General features: G+C 33.3%; 1 pseudogene; it reads left to right on the top strand.

Annotated features, from left to right (window-relative positions):
• The first annotated feature begins 4,099 nt into the window (after positions 1–4,099).
• On the top strand, positions 4,100–7,909 carry LOC114755306 (putative receptor-like protein kinase At3g47110; annotated as a pseudogene).
• The last annotated feature ends 13,413 nt before the right edge of the window (positions 7,910–21,322 follow it).

Here is a 21,322-nt window from a genome sequence, read left to right as displayed (position 1 = left end):
GAATATTTTTCAGTAGTACCTAATATCTAACAAATGACACTCTAAACTATTTTTCAGTAACACTCATTATCTTAAACTAATTTTCAGTACATCCAGTATCTTAAAATAATTTTTAGCGCATGTGGCACCCAAAATTATTTTTCAGTAGTATCCGGTATCTAACATGTTGCACTATGAGCTATTTTTTTTAGTGGCATCCAATATCTCAAACTAATTTTTACTGCATCCTGCATTATTTTCCTAGTACTAACACCCATCATTCTAAAATTAGTTTAGAATATTATGTGCTACTGAAAAAAATACTGCAGCTTCAACTTATTACTGAAAAGATATTTTAAAGTGTTAAATACACTAAAAATTATCTTAAGATAATGTATACTATTAAAAGAAATATTTCAGAGCGATAAATATTGGTTTTAAAAAAAGAGGGTCAGCCTCTATTTTCACATTCAAAACAGTGTAGTTTTGGGTAGAGGCTGAGAAGAGGATGGTAAGGGTAGAGGAGAAAAGCCGGTTCCAATTCAACTAGTACGACCCAGCCAACGAACAGTTAGAGGCTAATGTTTGAAAGAGTAGAGAGTAAAAATATCAAAATAGAGAAAGAGACATTTTTTAAAAAAAAATAAGTTAGGGGTCCATAATTCAAGGCTTAATATAGAGGGTCGATAATTCAACTGTCGACAAAGTTTATCCGTGTCAGTTGTTCTGTCTATAAAGTATAATTAACACCCGGTTAACTAATTTCGAAAGATTAAAAAAAGTTACTGAATGACATTAAAACTTTATATTTGTCATTTTTTTAATTAATTTGCCTCACTTATAAATTAATATACCATCTAATGATAGGTATAAGCATTTTAGAGAGTTCATTTAATATATGGTATAACTAAGTAATTTAGTAATTTTTTTATCTTCCAAAATTAGTTAACCGGGTCTCATACATTTTCTTAATCTTTCTAAATTAATCAACTGGATCTTATTTAAAGATGGAGGTAGTAATTTTTAAAAAGATTCCTAAACCATCAAATTTATATTAAAAATTATGCATGCATTCCGAACACATTTTACCGTTCATATCTCCTTTGATATAATAATTGTTTTATGCAACAAATTAAACTTCATATACTGCAGGAGATATTCCCAACGAAATTAGCAATCTTACACATGCGAACAAAATAGACTTGAGTGGTAATCACTTGTCTGGTCACATACCGAAAATCATTGGAAAATTGACTATGCTCCAAGAGTTGTCTCTTGCCGACAATAACTTAGAAGGTATATATACTTTTATCAAATTGAAAGTGCTCTGCACTTTTCTTTTGCTATGATTTTTTGGTAGGCTTTTCTATGATATTTTATGCATGAGCAAGAATTTGTGACTCTGCAGAATAATCCTTTTAGTCCTATTATAAGATATAAATAATCAGATTATGTAGATAAAAAATTAGTTAAAGGAAATAAATACCAAAAAATGTATTTTATTTTTCAAAAATACTCTTATCGATGAAAAGCGAGAGTGAGGAAGAGATAGAGAATGAGTAGGGAAAAAAGGACGTTAGAGATAATTAATGCAATGATATAATAGGCAATTAGTACGTAGAAAGAAAAATAGAAAATGTTTAAAATTTCAGATGTCCTTTAAAACATAGGACTGGGTCATCTCCAAATTAAAAGCATTATCTTTTATGTAGAATTGGATGAGTTACTATTGACAAACTTGGCGATCTTCCTAGAATGAATTTCACAAAGTTAATGTTAAATATGCTCTTTCATGTCAATATGGATTTGAAACTTGACAATACTTGAATGGGTATATCTGAGTTTGACAACCTAGAAATTAAGCAGCAAAATTAAAATAAAAAGTGTTACTATAATTCTTTTTTTTTAATGACTCTATCATATATACTAGTACTAAACAACCTAAGGGTTGCGCATTTTACTTCTAACTATTTATGCATCAACACTGTAAACATAGTAATTATTTTGGCTTGCAGGAAATATTCCCGATGAAATTAGAAGCCTTACAAATCTGGAAATTGTAGACCTATCAGCTAATCAGCTATTTGGCCACATACCAAGAGGCATTGGGAATTTGACTATGCTTCAAGATTTAAATCTCGAAAGCAATAATTTTGAAGGTATATTTTCACCCAGCAATACAACGTGCTATTATCATTTTTTTTTCGTTTATGTGATATACTCTTCATACCAGCATCATATAAGTAGTGCTTTTTCTTCTTTTGCTGCCATATTGCAAGAGATGTTCATTTATATCTATTTATTGGGGACTATGCTATTATGACTACTTCAATGGCAATATTTCTTTTAAGAGACATAGTGGCTACATGACTAACACATTGATTACATTTGACCATGCTCCATTAAGCCTTGTACCTTCACTTTAATAAGGTAAACTGACAACAGATTATATTATCTTCATAAAAATTGGAAAAATAAGATCAATGGCTCATGTTAAGACTGTTTTCAACAGATAAGTTTGTTTGCAAACAACTTCGTATACTGCAAGTATACTGTACTAATTAAGTAATAGCAAATGAGTAGGACATTGTTTTCATAAGGAAACAGTTAAGTAGTAAGTATACCGGTTGTACATTGTAGAAAATCCCCATTTTTCACCAGTTGTGACCGGTGTAGAAATACTCACTTTCTACCTCGGTTGATGTCAGAATTGGCGTAGAAATATTTTACACCTTTCTACACTGTTTCTGAAGGAACCGGTGTAAAGGTTTTTTCCCCCCTATAAATCGGTGTGGGAAAATGTGACACTCAAGGGTTAAGAGTACAAACATATGATTGACTCGAATAACTAATTAAATTCTTCGGGTTAGGCCAATCCCAAACCTAATATACCTCGATGGCCAGTACACAGTGCAAGTAACACATTGCCATTCAGTTAGGGGTTGCATGTAATGGTTCCTTGGTATGAAGCATTGAGAATGAGATCAGGATCATGATTGAGAAAACTTATTAAAAGAGTATTTAACATGAGAAATTACTTGTTATTTAGAATTGGGTAAACCTACGTAGATAGGACTAGGGAAACCTATTAAATTTTCTTTTGGGTATGTATCACTGGTGTGTGGAGAGGGGAGGGAGAAAATTTTTTTAATGAACTTGATTAAAAAATTGAAAAAGTGGAGTTTTAAAATTTTAATAAAGAGAAGATGTAAGATAAAAGAGTAGTAAAAATTAATTAAAAGCTTTTAACCTCACTTTTCTGATTTTTTAAATTAAGTTTATTAAAATTTTTCCTTCCCTCCCTTTCCATTTCTCACATACCCAATGAACCCTTAGGAAAAAAATTACTCCCCTCCTGGATATTGCAAGTTTCAAAATTGCTAATAGAATATTGTAATATGTTAAAAGATGCAAATCTACTTCAAAAGTTTTTACTCAAAAGCATTGGGTACTTAGGAGTTTTTTTTCTGGTGTAAATTTAATTTGAAAGTTCAAAATCATAACAATATTACTTCATTATGTTAAAAAACTAATGTTAACTGTTAAAATAGTGACGTTGACTATTAACATCTTTAATGGTAAGGGGCAATATTGTTATGATTTTAAACTTTTGAGGAAAATTTGCACCCAAAAAAAACTTATGGGGTGCCCAGCGTTCTTGAATGAAAACTTTGGAGTAGATTTGCATTGTAACCCAAAAATTTATGATTACTCCTCATTAAGGTGACAGAGAGACTAAATAAAAAAAAAGTTAGTCTCACATGCACGTACATTTAACTTCTATTGTTGATGTTTCTACCAAATTTTTCAAGAATTTTATAACTAAAAATAGTAAAGGACCTATAAACAAGATATCTCATTGTACGTTAATATCTTCCTAAAAGAAAATACATTAGCTTGAGGTAAAGTCTGGGTGGATGACTGCCACCAAACAAAAAAAAAAAAAAAAGAAGAAGTCTGGGTGGATGACATTAATTAGTGACCAAGCACTCAATATTGAGCATCATACAGGTACATCTAAATAGCTAGACATTATGGTTTTATTTGCATTTTTGTGTTAGCTTCAAATATTAATTTCATTGGTACTTCTATTGGTAATTGATTTCCAGGCTCAATACCTATGGAAATAGGCAACCTTCAACAACTTGAGACACTATTGTTATCTCAAAACAAATTGAGAGAATCTATTCCATCAGAAGTTTTCAACATCTCAACTTTAGAAGTCTTGTCTCTCTTAAACAATTCTCTATCGGGATATCTTCCATCAGATCTTGGATATGGCCTTCCCAATCTACAAGAGTTGTATTTATGGGGCAACAAACTTTCTGGAAGAATTCCGAATACTATATCTAATGCTTCTAAGTTAACCATTTTGGAATTGGAGCAAAATAATTTTGAAGGGGTTTTACCAAGCACACTTGGGCATTTAAGATACTTAGAAACCCTTCGGGTAAATGACAACAATTTCATCATAATAGATACTTCCAATTCTGAAACTTGCTTTTTTAGCTCGTTGTCAAATTGTAGACATTTGAAAACTCTGGTTCTCTCAAGGAATCCACTGCATATGAAACTTCCCAAGACCATTGGAAACTTGTCTGATTCTCTACAGATACTGATGATAGACTTTAGCGAGGTTACTGGTAACATACCATCAGAAATTGGGAATCTTTCTAACTTGTTTAAGCTATCTTTGGCTGACAATGTTTTAAATGGATCGATTCCAACAACAATTGGCAACTTACAGGCTCTTCAGCTTTTAAACCTTGTGGGCAATGAGATAGATGGCTGGGTTGTTGATGAGCTTTGTGACATTGGAAGACTTGCATATTTATATCTATCTCGAAACAAGTTCTCTGGAGTAATGCCTTCTTGTTTAGGAAATCTTATGTCCTTGCAGGAGCTTTACTTGGGCGCCAATAAGTTGATTTCCGAGATACCTTCTTCCTTTTGGAATTTGACAGGTATATTGAAAGTAAACCTATCTTCCAACATGTTAGTTGGAAATCTTTCATTCGAGATTGGAAACATAAAAGCCCTCACACTATTAGATTTCTCAAAAAATCATATTTCAGGCACCATTCCAAAAACCATTGGTAACTTGCAAAATTTGCAAGTTTTCTCCTTGGCACAGAACATATTGCAAGGGAAGATTCCGGAATCACTTGGGAATTTGCTAAGCTTAGAAAAGCTAGACCTTTCCCAAAATAATTTGTCTGGTGAGATTCCTAAATCACTAGAGTCACTTACATCCCTTAAGTATGTTAATCTCTCTTATAATGAACTACAAGGCGAGATTCCTCGTGGTGGGGTCTTCAAAGATTTGTCAGCTGAATCTCTCATGATGAATAAAGCACTTTGTGGTGAGCCAAAAATGCAAGTTCCTCCATGCAAAAAAGAAAAAAGGAAGAGGTCAAAGGCAAAATTGATTTTGCTGAGATACATACTACCAGTGGTTTTGTCAACAATTTTGGTTGTTTTAGGCATTATCCTCCTTCAACGTAAACGAATGAATTCTAGGCATACTATGAAACAAGATTTATCATCCTCAGGAATGCCAATAAGGATTTCTTATTTTGAAATTTTGGATGCAACCAACAGATTTGATGAGAGCAACTTACTGGGAAGTGGAAGTTTTGGTTCTGTATTCAAAGGAAGGCTTTCAAGTGGAATAATGGTTGCTGTTAAAATATTCAATTTTGATTCTGAAGCATCGTCAAGTAGTTTTGAGGTGGAATGTGAGGCAATGCGTAATGTGCGTCATCGCAATTTGGTGAAGATCATTAGTAGTTGTTCCAATGATGATTTCTAGTGTTTGATAATGGAGTTCATTCCCAACGGGAGTCTTGAAAAATGGTTATATCCTCATAACTATTGTTTGGATTTTCTGCAAAGGTTAAATATAATGATAAACATCGCATCTGCTTTGGAATATCTCCATCATGGCTTACCAACACCAATAGTCCACTGTGATCTGAAGCCAAGTAACATTTTGTTGGATGATAATATGGTTGCTCATTTGAGTGACTTTGGACTTGCAAAATTTTTAGACAAAGGAAAATCGAGGACACTCACAGAGACAATACCTACAATTGGTTATGTTGCACCAGGTAATTATCCTAAACGTTGCTACTTTTTCCTTCAATATGAATACTCACAAATTCTTGTATGATAAAAACTCTTGGGTATTTACTTCTAACTTTATGAGGGTGGCTTTTAGATTAAAAAAAGAGAGCTATACTTGTTTAATTAATTTAGCATACGGATGTCCAAGTTCTTTAGTCTAAGAAAAAGAATAAATTTTGATCCTTGAACTTTTCCTAATTATTGATTCTGTATTTAAACTTTAATTTGAAACAACTTAATCCCTATAATTTCTTGACTTAGAAAAAGCAATTGTCATAACTTTTTTGACTTGAAATATCTTCATCCTTGTAATTCTTTATAGCTCAATGAGCAAAAAGACTGAATTGATTAAATGCTTATTTTGTAAGTTGTTTTATGAGATAGTTGACTTTTCACTTGGCCGAATCAAATCATATGCAGAATACGGATCTCTTGGAATTGTTTCAACAAAAGTTGATGTGTATAGTTTCGGAATAATAGTAATAGAAGTGTTCACAAGAAAAAGGCCAACAGAAGATATGTTTGTGGATGGTTTGAGCTTGAAGAGTTGGGTAATTGAATCGTTGCCACATTCATTAACTCAAGTCATAGATTCCAATTTAATACAAGGAGATGATCAACAATATATTGCCAATACTTTGACAACTACATCCACTATCTTTGAATTGGCGTTGAACTGTTGTGCCGATGTTTCACAACAGCGTTGCAATATGTCAGATGTTGTGGCATCATTGAACAAGATCAAGGACATGTTTATGCAAAGATGTCACTTGGATAAATATTGAACCTATTTGTAATTTATTTGTGTTGTTGTCTATGACTCATTTTTATTGACAATCCCATTTGGAAATGTTTGGATGCAATACGTAGTGAGAAATTATGGATATAAATTTAATATGGTTGGTTTCTTCTTTCTTTTTTTTTCGTTTGGATTATCTGTAATATATGGATTATGGGCCTTTTGGTCAATGATTTGTAGGAGTCAACTTATTTTTAAGTTTTTAAAGAAGATATTAAAGCATTTAGATTGAGCACATTCAGTATTCACTTGAGTGCAATTAGGTCAGGTTACATATTATTACAAATTGAAAAATATAAAATATATAGTACTATGTATAAATACATAGCAACGAAGTTTATTTTAGGCTTCGATTAAAATACGCAGGAAAAATATATCTAGTTTGAATAATTATACATAATTCTGTAAATTTTATTATAAATGCATGTTTAAGAAATTTTTATAGATTTGGCTTTTATATAAACTCGTAATGGCATTACCAATGGTGGCACTGTAAAAATGATACAACCGTAAAAATGATGAATTTGTTGACAATTACCACTTCCAGTCCTTAATTTAAAAGCTAATTAGGGGTTGATCGTAAATATAAGATCTTATTCCACTTTGTTTTCTATTCTTTTCCAAAATAGCCCTATTGATTGTAAGGGTTTCTATTATGAAATAATTCTAATTATTTAATGGACATGATTGAAAAGGATAGTTTAGAGAGATTAATACACATTTGTGACAAATAACCAATACAACCAATTTTCTTAATATTCCTAAATTAATTATCTTATTTTTACATTAAGGACAGGATGTAATACAGTGAAAGTGAAGTACAATAACATGGACAAGAAGAATATGCAATGCCAGAGCCCAACTGCTAGCTCATCTCCAAAACGACGAATTTTGGATTTAAGTGACTTGGTCATAGCATTTTCTTCTTTGACCTCCTCCTCTGTCTTTGCTCCTCCCTCCGTCCCTAGTATCCTCAATTCCCACGTTCAGACCCAAAGAGGTTAGATTCAGTCCCTTTGCAATCGCAACTTTTATCACCGAACAAGATGACTCATTTGGCAGAATCAGATGGTAATACCTCAAGCAAAAGAGAACGGTCGTTCAAGGGGTCCGGGATATTATCATTGAACTGATAACGAGAGAAACAGCATCTATACCCAAGAGGATAAGATAGTCCCCCTTCAGGGAAAAAAAAAAAAAAAGGCTCTCTCTTTTACAAGTTGAGCGTCAGTTTTTGAACTGTAAAAATGAATACGCATATGCAGGGGAACATGACCCTCGTTACAACACCCATTAGCCAAACATGATAATGGAAAAAGTTTTAAGATTAAGAGAATAAATCACAAGCTAAGCTCAGTAAGTAAAAGGAGGAACAATCATTCATTAACTCCAAGACTAACATGGATTCAACGGTGTCTATTGAGCTAGAGGCTGAGGACACTACAATTCTAGAACGTTCTTTGTTTTTTTGGCCAGCCCCTACTAAATGAATAAGGGTAGGATAGGAAAGAACGAAAAAGGAAAAAAGAAGGCATTGGCATGGATGAATTTCAAAACCGGGCTTTACATAAAGGGACAGAGGGATCAATACAAAACCTTAGCCGACATGTTAAGAGTTTTTTTAAAATCAGCACTAGCATTAATGCAATAATGGCAGGAACATAAAGATCTGTGTCTTGGATTAGAATCTTTTGGGTTTAATAGGACTGGTTGGCATCTCTTCATTGAAAAATAGTAGTTGATGACAAGATGAAACAACTACTTCAATTGGAATCTGCAGCGAGAACTGGGCAGCAGTATAAAGGGTGATCTATCTAAAACCTGATGTGATGGGCTTCTTAAGTTTATTGGTTGGTATTAAGGCATTTAACACTTATGCTACCGTTCTTATTCCAACTTCAATTTTTCATGTTGCAGTGGTGTAACAGCCCAGATCTCGAGAAACTCCCTCACAGTTTCAGATATCAGGAAATTATGTCTCGGCCGGTCATAACATTGCAGTTGGAATGGCACCTCTCTCTCTCCCTCTCTGTGTTATATTGGCCAAAACGACGGAGGTCAGAAACAGAGCATCGATAGATGGCCCAAACAAGAAGGCAATGTTTTAAAAGTTAGACCGAACCTCGAGTTGGATAAGTTAGTGAGTCAAGATTTAAATGGTCAGATCGCAAGTAGGTAATAAATTAATATTATAATATATCAGACAAAAATAAAATTAAATACATATGCAATTCATTTTAAATATATAAATAATATCCAACTATAAATTATTCGTATAAGCTTTTATTAAGAAAATTAATAAAAAGTACTAATATATGTTTCTTAAGTTTTTTGGGAAAAACATAGACCTAGGAGGCCAAAAAAAAAAGTAAAAGTATTCATTGAGATTTAATAATAGCTAATTTGTTTTATAAACTCATTTGTTTGACCACACTGTGCAATGAAAATTTGATGATTTTTATTATCTCTTTTCGACTAGCTATTTAATTTTATAATCAAATTAAATGGGACACGTGGTGAGAGATAAAGATGACTGTGCCAAAGCTCAAAATGTAACCCTACTTGTCCTCTTTTCAGGTCGTTGTTTACATCTTTGCGTTTTCTTAGCCGCGCCTCGCCTGGATTCTCCATTTTGCTGATATCTAGAGGTTTTAAAAATGAATTTGGGTTTGTGATTGAAGTAGATCTAGTTAGTTAGTTTTTTTTTTGGGTGTACGAGTAGATCTAATTAGTTATTTGCTCTGCAATAAATACTATGATTAGAGCGATGGTCGCAAGGTAATTAACTAACTGTAAACCGAAGAAAGGTTTCACTCCTCTACTCTTCAGGAGCTAATTAGAGAGTTGACGTTAGTCCTGTAATATAAGACCTACTTTATTTGTTTATTAATTATTTTTTAAATTAACGTTATTGATATTTCCTTAACAGTGATCAAGTAGGAGAAAGATGAAGAGAATTAAGAAAAAATACTTAAGGTGTTTTGCAAAAAATATATCATATTAACTAATTTAAATATTATATTTAATCTACTCAAATTAGTTAATTAGGTTTTATATTAAGGACCGAAAAAGTATTTTATAAACAAGCAAAAAATCTACGGAATATTCAAAAATCAAAGCTTGCCTTAGGCAATCAATAGAAATAAGAAGACAAGTTGATGAGAAAAAAAAGGAAAGCACAGTTGTGAGCCATCCTGGAAATTTCTGGGTCGGCTTAACATTATTTAGTCAATGAAAAAGACAGATTGGTTATAAAGAGGATTTTTTTTCTTGGGGGTTATGGAAAATGGATTTTGCTCCTAAATATATATTCCCGTCTTACTTATAACTCAATTCAAAAATGTTTTATTGAAATCAAGAAAAATTTTAAATATTATTAACTTTATGTTTAAAATTAACAACATTTTAATTTTATATCTATTTAATATACATTTTTAATAAAATAATAATATATATATAATAATAAATGAAACATAAAGTAATATATTCATGCTAAATATTTAAGAATGCGACTAATAATTGGGTAATGAAATTTTCTCTTAACTTGTAAATATGACCAGATGCGTAGAATAGGCTATTCCTTCTTTTTTTTTTTTGGCCCAGCGTAGGATAGGCTATTCCAAGGCATTCACAAATATGACCACTTTCTTTGTTTCTTTTATGAAGAGAATTGATCTCTTACAACTCATGCATGCATTGGCTGAAACCACCATGAGAAAAAAAAAACATATAAAAACAGTTTGGGGACCAGGGGTTCAACTAATATGTATATTAATGAGAAAAATATATACTCATGAAATATAAATACAAAATAAAATAACTCTAGATTTATCCCTATTTTTTTGTCTTATTTGACAGTTAGAAATAGCAAGTAAGAACACGTCATTTAAATTCCAAAACTATACTTGAAAATTTTTAATTATCAAATAAGGGGTAGCAGAGTTGTTTTAGGAGGTTGGGTTACTATATAATATACTATCAACAATTATTGATGTTATGTTCAGTTAACATAATTTTGCAGTTTCGATGAAAGCGATATTATTTCCCACACACTTACAAGCCGTGATTGTGGCCGAAGAGAGCACTCCCGAAAGCTTAATTTGTGGCTTAATATAGAGAGAAAGAGAAATGAGATTAATAGAAAAATCATACTACTCTATTCCTATTTATAAGTCACTTGTAGAGAAAAAGTTTGTTCCTAAATAGGGTTAATATAATTTCTGGTCTCTTAAATTGGCCTTTATTTTGGTTTTATTTTCTCAAATTTCAAACTATAGATTTTGGTCAGTCAAGTTTCTTTTCATTTAAAATATTAATCTTTATAATGCAATAAATATCTGGACCATTTTGCCTTTTGAGGGACTAAAAATTATAGTTCGAATCTTGAGGTACTAAAACCATATATGAGAGCAAATTTGAAGGACAAAAATTTACATTAACCCTCCCAAATACGAGTCACTTTTAGGATAATTAATAAACTTTTTTCAATTTTATTCCTATTGATTTAGTAAATGCAGAAAAAGAGATAAAGTATATAGATGAAAGAAAATATAAAAAATATTTTTAATACCTTTTTTAATAAAGGTAAATATGAAGAAAAATTATCAATTTAGTATATTTCATGCTTTGCAGACTTAGGATACACTCATAAATAGTAACAGGGTGGTAGATGAGAAGAACATAAGATGTGAGAGAGAGAGAGAGAGAGAGATAAAGAAAAATCCATGTCGCATTGAATTTCTAAAAATAAAAGTCTAAAAGTAAAATAACAATAATTCTATATCCGAGGGAGTATACGTACAAGCGCGCAGTACTTGATATATGAAAAGCGCATTACCCATCATGAGTAAATACTTTGCCATTAATACATCTCTTTTGATATAAGCTTTACACATCAAAAAAAAAAAAATAGCATTACACGTCATGAGTAAAAAATAGTGTTATTCTTACATATAAGCTTTTGACACATATGGCTCCTAGTGATCATAAGCTAGCTAGTTTGGGCATTGACGGTGGCTTATAATTTGATGGCTCATTTACTTCAGTTTTGAGGCTCATTCTGGAGCGATGAAGGCTTCCTTTTCGGCGGTGGTGGGGGTCGTTGTCGAGGTCGGAAGTGAGGTGGTGGTGGGCGTGAAGGGTTATGTTTTTTGTTTGGAAAGGTAGGATCTCCCTCATCAAGTGTGGTGCTTGATGACTTAAGAATATAATATCTTCGAGGTGGCCACCGGTAAGAGTACTGCCGATCGGCGAGGGAGCTTGGGATCGTCAGAAACTGAACAGCAATGAAAAGTACAACCAACAACTTGGCAACCATCTGACTTCTTAGGGCTCTCTTCTTTAGAATATTGATCTATTGGTGTAGAGAGCACATGGGAGTGCTGGCCTTTTATAATGTCACAATTCCTGTATGTTCTGTCGTTATAGACGCCAATATAATGCTTTTCTAAGTTTTATTTGCTTATTAATCATGTGGTTGTTTAATTCAAGAGCTAAACAAAATGGAATTCAAAATTTGAAATTCTTTTAAATGAACACAATATATGGGAAGTTTTCGACTTGGATGGGAAACTTTTTCGCACTTGAATGATCCTCCAAGAGAATCATACTTGTCCAAGTTAGAAACCTCCTCGCTTGTTCCATATGGTTTTGGAATTTTCAGGAAAAGAGAAGGATTATTGCAGTCCTCGTCATTAGTCAATATTCAATTCATTCCGTTGTATGCAAATTTGTTTCTTTAATTTTCTTCTTGTTGAATCATTTTTTTTTGGCCGCCACTTCTAACAAATCATGATGCCATTGTCTGCTCATAGTTAACACGGAGGAAGAAAAATAAAACTAAAAATAAAAATAAAAAAGAACATGTGAGAAGAGGCTGTATTTTATACCACAGACAAGCAAGACCTGCATATGTAGCATTTAATCGACACTTGTCAATAAAAGTTTTAGAAATCCCAATTAAATAGCACATAAGAATTAGGATTCCATCCCAAACTAATCAACATTTATCTAATTCTTGTGAAATATTACTCGAAAGGTTTAGCCACAATTAAGTATTTATTGGGAAAAAAATAGACTATAGCATCAAAACAATCTGGTATCCTAATAATTAAATAAAAAATAGCATAACATGTGTTTGAGGAGCTCAATAACATAGCCTAAAGCTTTAAGGCTCACGCCTCTGGTGCCTCTCTTTGACTCTTATTTAATCGTTTCATAAACCAAATTCATAACAACTATATGCATAACACGTCAATACGCAAATGCAGCCTCTTTTATTAGTCTGTCTAGTCTTATTCATGTATATCTGACTAAAACTAGTTCCATAAACTTATCCGCAGTCTAATTCACACACTGGACCAATCAAAGCTCCTCCGATACTTGAAATGTACAGAGTCCAAACCTAACATTGTCCATGTTCCAAGTGATGCAAGTTTTATGTCTAACATCTCAAGATACAATTCATGATTTTTAAGTATGATAAATTTATAAATTTATTTTATTTTTAAATGGCGCACGAAAAGATTTGGTTTTATATAAACTCATGATGGCACTGGAAAGGGATTGGATTACATGGAATGGGAGGTTGCGGTAAAATCCAAGGATCCAAGGATTTGGTTAAAAATAGGTTCGTCGTGAGATTGCAAACTGACTTAAAGAGGTATTCGAGTAAAACCAAACTTCGGTTTAGAGCATAATTTCTGAAAAATATTATTTTGAGAATACATTTTGTGGGGGAAAAAAAGATTTTGATAACGTGAAAGTATTTGGATAATTATTATCGAAATCACTTTTTCTTGTGCAAATTGCTAAAGAAAGCATAAGTTAATATAATAATTATATAAAAGATTTATTTAAAATAATAAATTTGTAAATAATATTTTTTTCCAACATAATAAATAATATATGAAAAAAATATGATAATTATTATGTGTATATGTATTTATAAAATATAAGATTTAATATGTTTTTAGGAAAAATTTGAGAAAATTTTTTTACAAGAGCTTAAGGATTGACTTCATTTTACTTATTAATTATCATTTTCCCTTTTCTCCAAAAAAAAAAAAATAATACACACTACATCTAATTCATGGACGCACGCTTGCAATTGTTGCTCTTCAAGGTGGCTTTTGGTTTGCTTTCAAACCTGAGAGGTCTTTTTGTCCATATCCAGTTGGCACCATATTTAACATCTCAAAAGCAACATTTTTTTTTTCACTTTTCTGAAAACTTTGGTTTCCAGCCTCAAACCATGGTTTGAAGCAAAAAATCAATTTTCTAAAATCTTGAGCTGTTTGGATGATTTTAAGCCCAAATCATAGTTTGGGATCTGTCATGTTTTTTTTTTTTTTTAATCTAAATAACCTTAATAGGAATGAATGATATGAATGATTATATTGCCAAAACATTAAATGAATTTCCAGATCAGTTGCATATTGCCATAGACTTGAGATTATTCTATTTGTATCCAATTAATCACTAAGATTGATAGAGCTGAGGGTGGCCGCCATTATAAATATTTCTATTCAAAACATCTCCCAATCTAGTATTACTTTTTTGAGAAATGAGAGGAGTTTTTCCATAATGGAGGGCAGTTAATTATATTACACTGCATAGTTAGTCTCTACTACGTGTTGAACTTCTGCAATCTCAAGTGTTTATGATCACAGGTGTGTCTACTTTTGACATCTGTCTTCACATATTCGACTGCTTATGAGTTGAAATATGGAGTTGGCAGATACCATCATGGAGAAGATCAGAAGTGAGACAGCGAGATGATGATGACAAAGCTGCAAAGCAGTTAATACAACATATATGTTACCTCTTGTGGGAGTTGGGACTTTCTGCCATTAATATAGAGTCAAAGTCAGAGCAAGAGGGCTTGCAACAATATGAAAGCCTAGCTGCACAATTCTCTCTTTACATTTCTTGCAATGCAAAAAGATGTGAAAAGACTTTGGTTACGTGCATAAATCATGAAACAATAGATTCACCTGTTGATATGATTCATAAATTTGTAAGTTCGTTTTTTATTATCTAAAATTGGATTTGGAAGATGAAGGGGGAGCAATAGGAGCTATGCAACAAGAACATTGCCATGATGATAATGTTGACAGTGACGACGATGAGAGAGAACAACAACATAAGGAAGAAGACAAATCTCTTTTTTGGTCCAGTTCTTGTTGTCTAGATTCTGCAGAGTACAAAATGATATTTTAGTAACAACAAAAACAGAGAAACAGAGCTGCGGGAGGAAAAAGTGATAGTTCAAGCGGCTAAGCTCACCAGGCATAGCAGCCTCGAGAAGCAGCGGCCTGTGATCCTTCCACTGTGAGGAGCCAGAGGTTGTCGCTGTTCTGTGAATCCAACCTCACGCGGTGCCCAGGCTTCGCTTAGGACCCATGGCTCAGCTCTCCACTTGGAACGGGCAGACCAGCCAGCTGCTCCCTCGAACCCAGCCAGGCGTTGACAGAGTCATGTCCCATCACCTTCATGCCCCCACTCGGGTTACAAGCTAGAATTACCAAGCTCGGCGAGCTGCACGTTGTGTCAGGGTTTATTGTAGTGTAGTTTGTTTCTCATACTAATAGATGTGGGACTTCTCTCCAAATACCAGCCAACGTTAAAAGTTTTTGTAACAAATATTCTTATTTGTGTTGGTGGAAAACAAAATGGAGAAAGGACACTGAGGTTCCATCAAACACAAAATACTATAAAAAGGTGTCAAAAAAACTTGGTAATGAAAAAAGAATTTGAAATTCTAAAACAACATAAGTGCAATTTAGTGAAATGTGCAAAAAGCTCTGTGGCCTAGTAAGATGCACCCAAAGCAGCTAAAAGTTGTCCTGTTTTAATTTGAAAATCAGCACTCTGTTTACAAAAAATAAGAGGAAAAACAAACACAAACTTCATCTTGTTTCTTTCCCATTCCCAATCAAAAACTTGGCCATTTCATTCGCATCAACAATTGGCAAAACACACTTCTGTTTTTGGTTTGGTATGTGTTGGTTATTTAAGTTGGAGTTTTATTATGGATGAGTGATATATTATGAGCAGGTTCAGAGTAATCTTACTCTATTTGAGCATGATTTAGTGGGTAGTGGTCAAAAAGTTAAAGATTGACGTGATTAGAAACTTTTACTGTAAAATAAGATAATATGTTATTAATATAAACCATAATAATTGTTAATATAGCTATTTATTAATTATAACTATATTGTGTAGGTTTACATTGATTGGTTATGTTTTGATACAAAGACCATGACTTTCTATGCCCTTGACTTATTGGTAAATGTTACAAAAGAAGCAAGAGACCAAAAAATAAAAGATAAGCAGCCACATGAGGTAAAAGGAAAAAAAAAAAGACAAAAAAAAAGCCATTTCAAATCCAAATAAATTACGGCAAAAGCATTTTTTTTTTTGTAAATATAAGTGATAGAAATTTTTTTTAAACGTCGCACCAATCAAGTAGCTCTTACTTTAAAAGCAGCAGAGCGATATATATCTAAGAAAACATGAGTTCCTGTTGACTCCTTCCGCTTCATGGAAACATAGTGCAAGATGATGGGTAGAGATGGATAAGATTTGTACGGAACCATTCATTCCAAAGTACTCCTTTGCACTATACTAAAATATACTTCGATAGTCATCCAAAAATGAACAAAGAAAATTAAATCTTCTGAAGGCTCTGAAAGTTTTCAAGCAATTCGGAAAGAACAGCATATCCAGCACCTCCAGGAACCAGCAATAGAGCGATCTTCCCTCGGGGAACTAGCTCAGGTAGTTTCACATGGGGAGATGAATGTGAATTGGAATTTGAGTACCAATCAGACCAGGACATTGCAGCTGGAATAATTCCAAACAGCACCAACACCACAAATTGAAATGAAACTAAGAGAAAAACTTGCAGCACCAGAATTAATCCCCAATAAATAACAACGAATTATATAGAAAAAATAAATAATGAACGCAGTTCCGTTTTGCAGTCTGAACATTAACCTGATGATTATCAATGGGGAGATAGGTTTAACTTCGTCAACACATTCTGACAGGGAATGCTTCGCTGTTGTCGGTTCATGACTTTTAGGATTCTAGGTTTTCGCTTCTTGCTATTGCTCTGCTCTTGATGCCTTCTTAACAGAGTTATATTCAAGAGCATAAAATAGTTCCCCTTCAAACAAACAAACAAACAAACAAAAAAGAGAAGATCCCTCTTTTAGTAGTTGAGCGTGAGTTTTTGAACTGTAACAATGAATAAGCATTATGCGGGGGAAGATGACTCTCATTACAACACCCATTAGCCAAACATGATAATGGAAAAAGTATTAAGATTAAGAGAATGAATCTTAAGCTAAGCTTATTGAGTACAATAATAAGGAATAATCATTCATTAAATTCAAGGCTATCATGGATTCAACAGTGTCTATTGAAGGGGAGGTCGAAAACACTACAATTCTAGAATGATTTTTTTTTTGGGCCAACTCCCACTAAATGAATAAGAGTAGGATAGGAAAGAATGAAAAAGGAAAAAAGAAGATGGTTCAAGCAGCTAGGCTCACCAGGGCATTGTAGGCTGGAGAAGCAGCGACCTGTGATCCTTCCACTGTGAGGAGCGAGACGTTGTCGCTGCTCTGTGAAATCAGCCTCACGCAGTCCCCTCTTGTCTAAGAACCACGGGTCTCAAGCCTTCGCATAGGACCCATGGCTCTATGAAATGTAATATCCCAAATTTTATGGATTTGAGTAAAGTACGATGAAGGAGAAATTTTTAGAGAAATTGTTGAGATTAAGACCCTTAAAATATGGTCTGAATAATTATAAAGTTAATTTCAAGAATTTAGGACCTATTTTCTTGGAATATTCAAGAAAAATAGTTAGAGGCTAATTTTTGAGCTGAGATTTTTAAGAAAATTATTTTATGGACTAAAGAAGCTAATGGAAGAAGAAAATTCATATAAAATATCCAGGTTTGATTTCTGGAATTATCTGATTATCCTGGAAAAATAGAGAAGGATCAAATTGAAGGGAAAATAAAGACCAAAGGGTATAATGGTCATTCTACAGCCCTCACCGACCTAACATCTTCTCCCTTCTTATTTTCCCCTGCTGCACGACTGAAACAGAGAAAGAGAGAGACGGTGGACTAGGGGAAGAACGAGGAAGAAGAGGAGGTGATTGAAGGAGACAATCGGTTCATCTAAAAGTGGAAATCAAACCAGGTGAGTCTCCTGAATCTTCTTCCATCTTTGTTTTCTGTTATTTGGTCATGTGTTGCAAGACGATGATGAAATGAAATCTGGTTTTTGAGAGAGAAAGTGAAGAGCATGAGAGCTAAGCTATAAAAATCGTGCTTAATGGTGAGGATAGAGTTTGTGGTTGGAATTTTTGCACTTGCTTGTATAGTTGATTACTCTGGTTTTAGTTACCGAAACAGGGACGTTCAGTTTGTTCGGTGGTAGTTTGAGAACCTTGGAGGTGTAGATGTAATATATATATATCTATATATACACACACATACACACACGTATGTGTGTAGGTGTTGTCCGTGTCAAATCTGGAATTTTAGTGGCAATATCTCAAGCTGGAAAATTGAAGGATCATTACGGGTTGATACTCTGCAGCTATTATTGGCATATTGAGTTATTGGATCAGGTTTAAAAGCTCTATTGTGATAGTAAGAAAATAGTTTTAAAGCTGGAGAATTTTTAGAACTAAAGTAAAGAGTGCTGTTCCAAATTGGGAGTATGTTTAGAATCTGGAAAATTTTTCCAGAATTGCTTATGACTGTGGCGTGAAAAATAGGAAGGGAAGAGAGATTATTAAACCTCAGTGTAGACATATTAAAATATTTTTGGAAGCATGGGGTGCTGTCCGAAATTGATTAAAGTGTGAAGATAGATATTGAAATCTGAAAAAGTTTACAGCTTAGCAAGGTTGTTGAGATTAATGTGGAATTTGAATACTGATTTGAGAGGACTGAATCAAGATTTTTGGACCTTAAAATGGGAAATAGAATGACGCATATGAAGCTGGAATTGTGGGAGAAATATCCGAAAAGATTAATGTATGCTAATTGTTTATAAGTTTGTGGAGTATAATTGTTATATACATATATATATATATATATATGCGTGTGTGTGACTTTTGGAAGTATGACCGTGGGAAGCATGAGGGAAATGGGAGAGTACTTAAATACTTATACCTATATATATATATATATATATATATATATTAATCTATCCTTGTCTATATAATTTATAGGATTTGATATTTGTTCAAGTCCATTAAGAAGGGAGCCAAGGAAGAAGCAAGGGGAAGTTAGTACGGAAGAAAAAGCAAAAGGTAGTAACTCTTTTCCTTTAATGTGATTGTATATGGATTGCCACATGCTTGGATGTGCCTTTATGTTGATTATGCATGAGAACATGTAAGTTGCCTTTGCATAATAATATTTGTCATGACAATATGCGCTGGTTTCCATTTATTTTGGAATGTGGGCGCGATAGATAGTGATTAGCTATATGGGTGTATGTTGTATATGCATCATTGATTATATTTGGATGCAAGGTGTTGTTCTCTTTGGCCTATGTAGCACGTGTTTGTGATCTTGTATGATTACGTGAGGGAAATTTGTTACTACTGAGATTCTTTAGAATCTCACCCCTTCTTCCATGTAATACAGCAAGAGCAAATACTCCTAAGGGCAAGGGAGTAGTGATTGGTGGAGTTTAAATGCGCAGGAAGCTGGCGATCTTTTGTGTATAAATATTTTGCTAAAATGCATCTTATTTTGAAGTGAAGATATATTGTATATCTATTTTGGTTTGTAAATATTTCTCCATAAGGAGGTGGCTAAGGGCTGATAAACCATGGTAACTGCTATTGAAAGAAATGATCAATATTTTGATATATAGTTATTATTTTGTCTAAAATTACGTGTATCTGTATATGTAACTCGTTGTACGAGCCAATGGCCAGAATATTGAATGTTAGATCCTACTGGCTATAATTGATTTGATATGGGATCCAAAAGGTTGGATGGAAAAAGAATGGGTTCGATGGTTGAACATGAACCATGGGTCTTAAACGGTTTTTACCGTTTTTGTAAAAGGGTTAAATTGGGTACTCGAACCACTAGACCGGTTACTTTAAAAGTGAGTTTCTGAAAAGTTTTAAACTTTTCAGAAAATCCTATTCCTTGAACAGGATCAGATTTTGTGCTTGGGAACTGTAAAAAAAAAAAGAAAAGATTTTTCCAGGATTGAAACCTGGCTTCTAATGATTCGAGGTTAACTATAACAACTCTATTGGTGTATAAAGGATAGTCGTGACATGAAATACTTGCCAATCTTGCAATAAATGTTCTTAGTTTGATCTCTTTAGAGAACACCATCCAGTTGGAAATTATTTCGTAAAGCTGGTTCCATGGAGCAGAAGTAATCAACCTCTTGTATTTTCATTTACAAGATGACAGTCTTTTTAGTAGACCAGAGGGATTTTCCTGGACATCGGTCTTCTTTCATTTCTCATCCAAATTTTACGTGGGTCAAATTGTACCGTTAGAAAGCTTCTACATCCAACTTTTTGATCATATATGACCACATCCTAATAAGTGACCAAGGATATGTAGGAATGAGGAGAAGAAGAAGCAGAGATGTGCGCACTTAATGGCATCCAGGAGTCTGACAACTGCGTTTTACTTCCATAAACAGACGGGCGAACTACAAAGCTCTAAAAATAATTAATAATCATTAAAAAAATTAAATTTACAATCACCTCACCTCGATATTGATTATGATGAATGATTTCAGGTTTATAAAAATTTATGTCAGTTTTTTATAGAAAAGCTCTTGTTTGACAGAAAAATGTATTTTTTCAAAGAAATAATATTATGTATAGTTTATTCGCTCGAAAAAAATAGAACAATTATATGAGTGCATTACAAAGTCATATATATAACGTAAGGATTTTCCAGCATGGGATAAGCAAATTACTTACAAGTTGTTGAACGACATTTTTTAATTCATCAAAATTGTCAAACTCACTTGGGAATAAGGATTTATAAGTATTTTAAAAAAATCACCATACATAATGTAGCATCAGGAAGCATCCTCAAAAACGAACTAGGGAGGTAAATATACTGAAATGATGAGACGGGACATAAATACTTCTATATCTCTTTCTTCTCCCTCACCCCCTCCACGGCCACCATGACTGACTGCCGAGATCGTCGTCATTAGGGCTGGGGTCTCTCCAGCCTCGTCACAGCTTGAAGAAGATCATCACGAAGTCATCGACTCTGAGAAAAACCACCGTGGGGCCGGGAGTCACCAATCTATATAAGAAGTGAAGACGATGGTTTGAGTACACAATTTGAGTCACCTCTTTTAAAGAAAAGAAGACGGACTTTTACAGGGC

The sequence above is a fragment of the Neltuma alba genome, unplaced genomic scaffold, assembly GCF_004799145.2.
Source record: "Neltuma alba isolate B1F8T4 unplaced genomic scaffold, ASM479914v2 tig00010248_pilon, whole genome shotgun sequence".
Classification (NCBI taxonomy): Eukaryota; Viridiplantae; Streptophyta; class Magnoliopsida; order Fabales; family Fabaceae; genus Neltuma; species Neltuma alba.
Note: the sequence above shows the minus strand (reverse complement) of the source record. Positions and strands in the feature narration are given on the sequence as shown.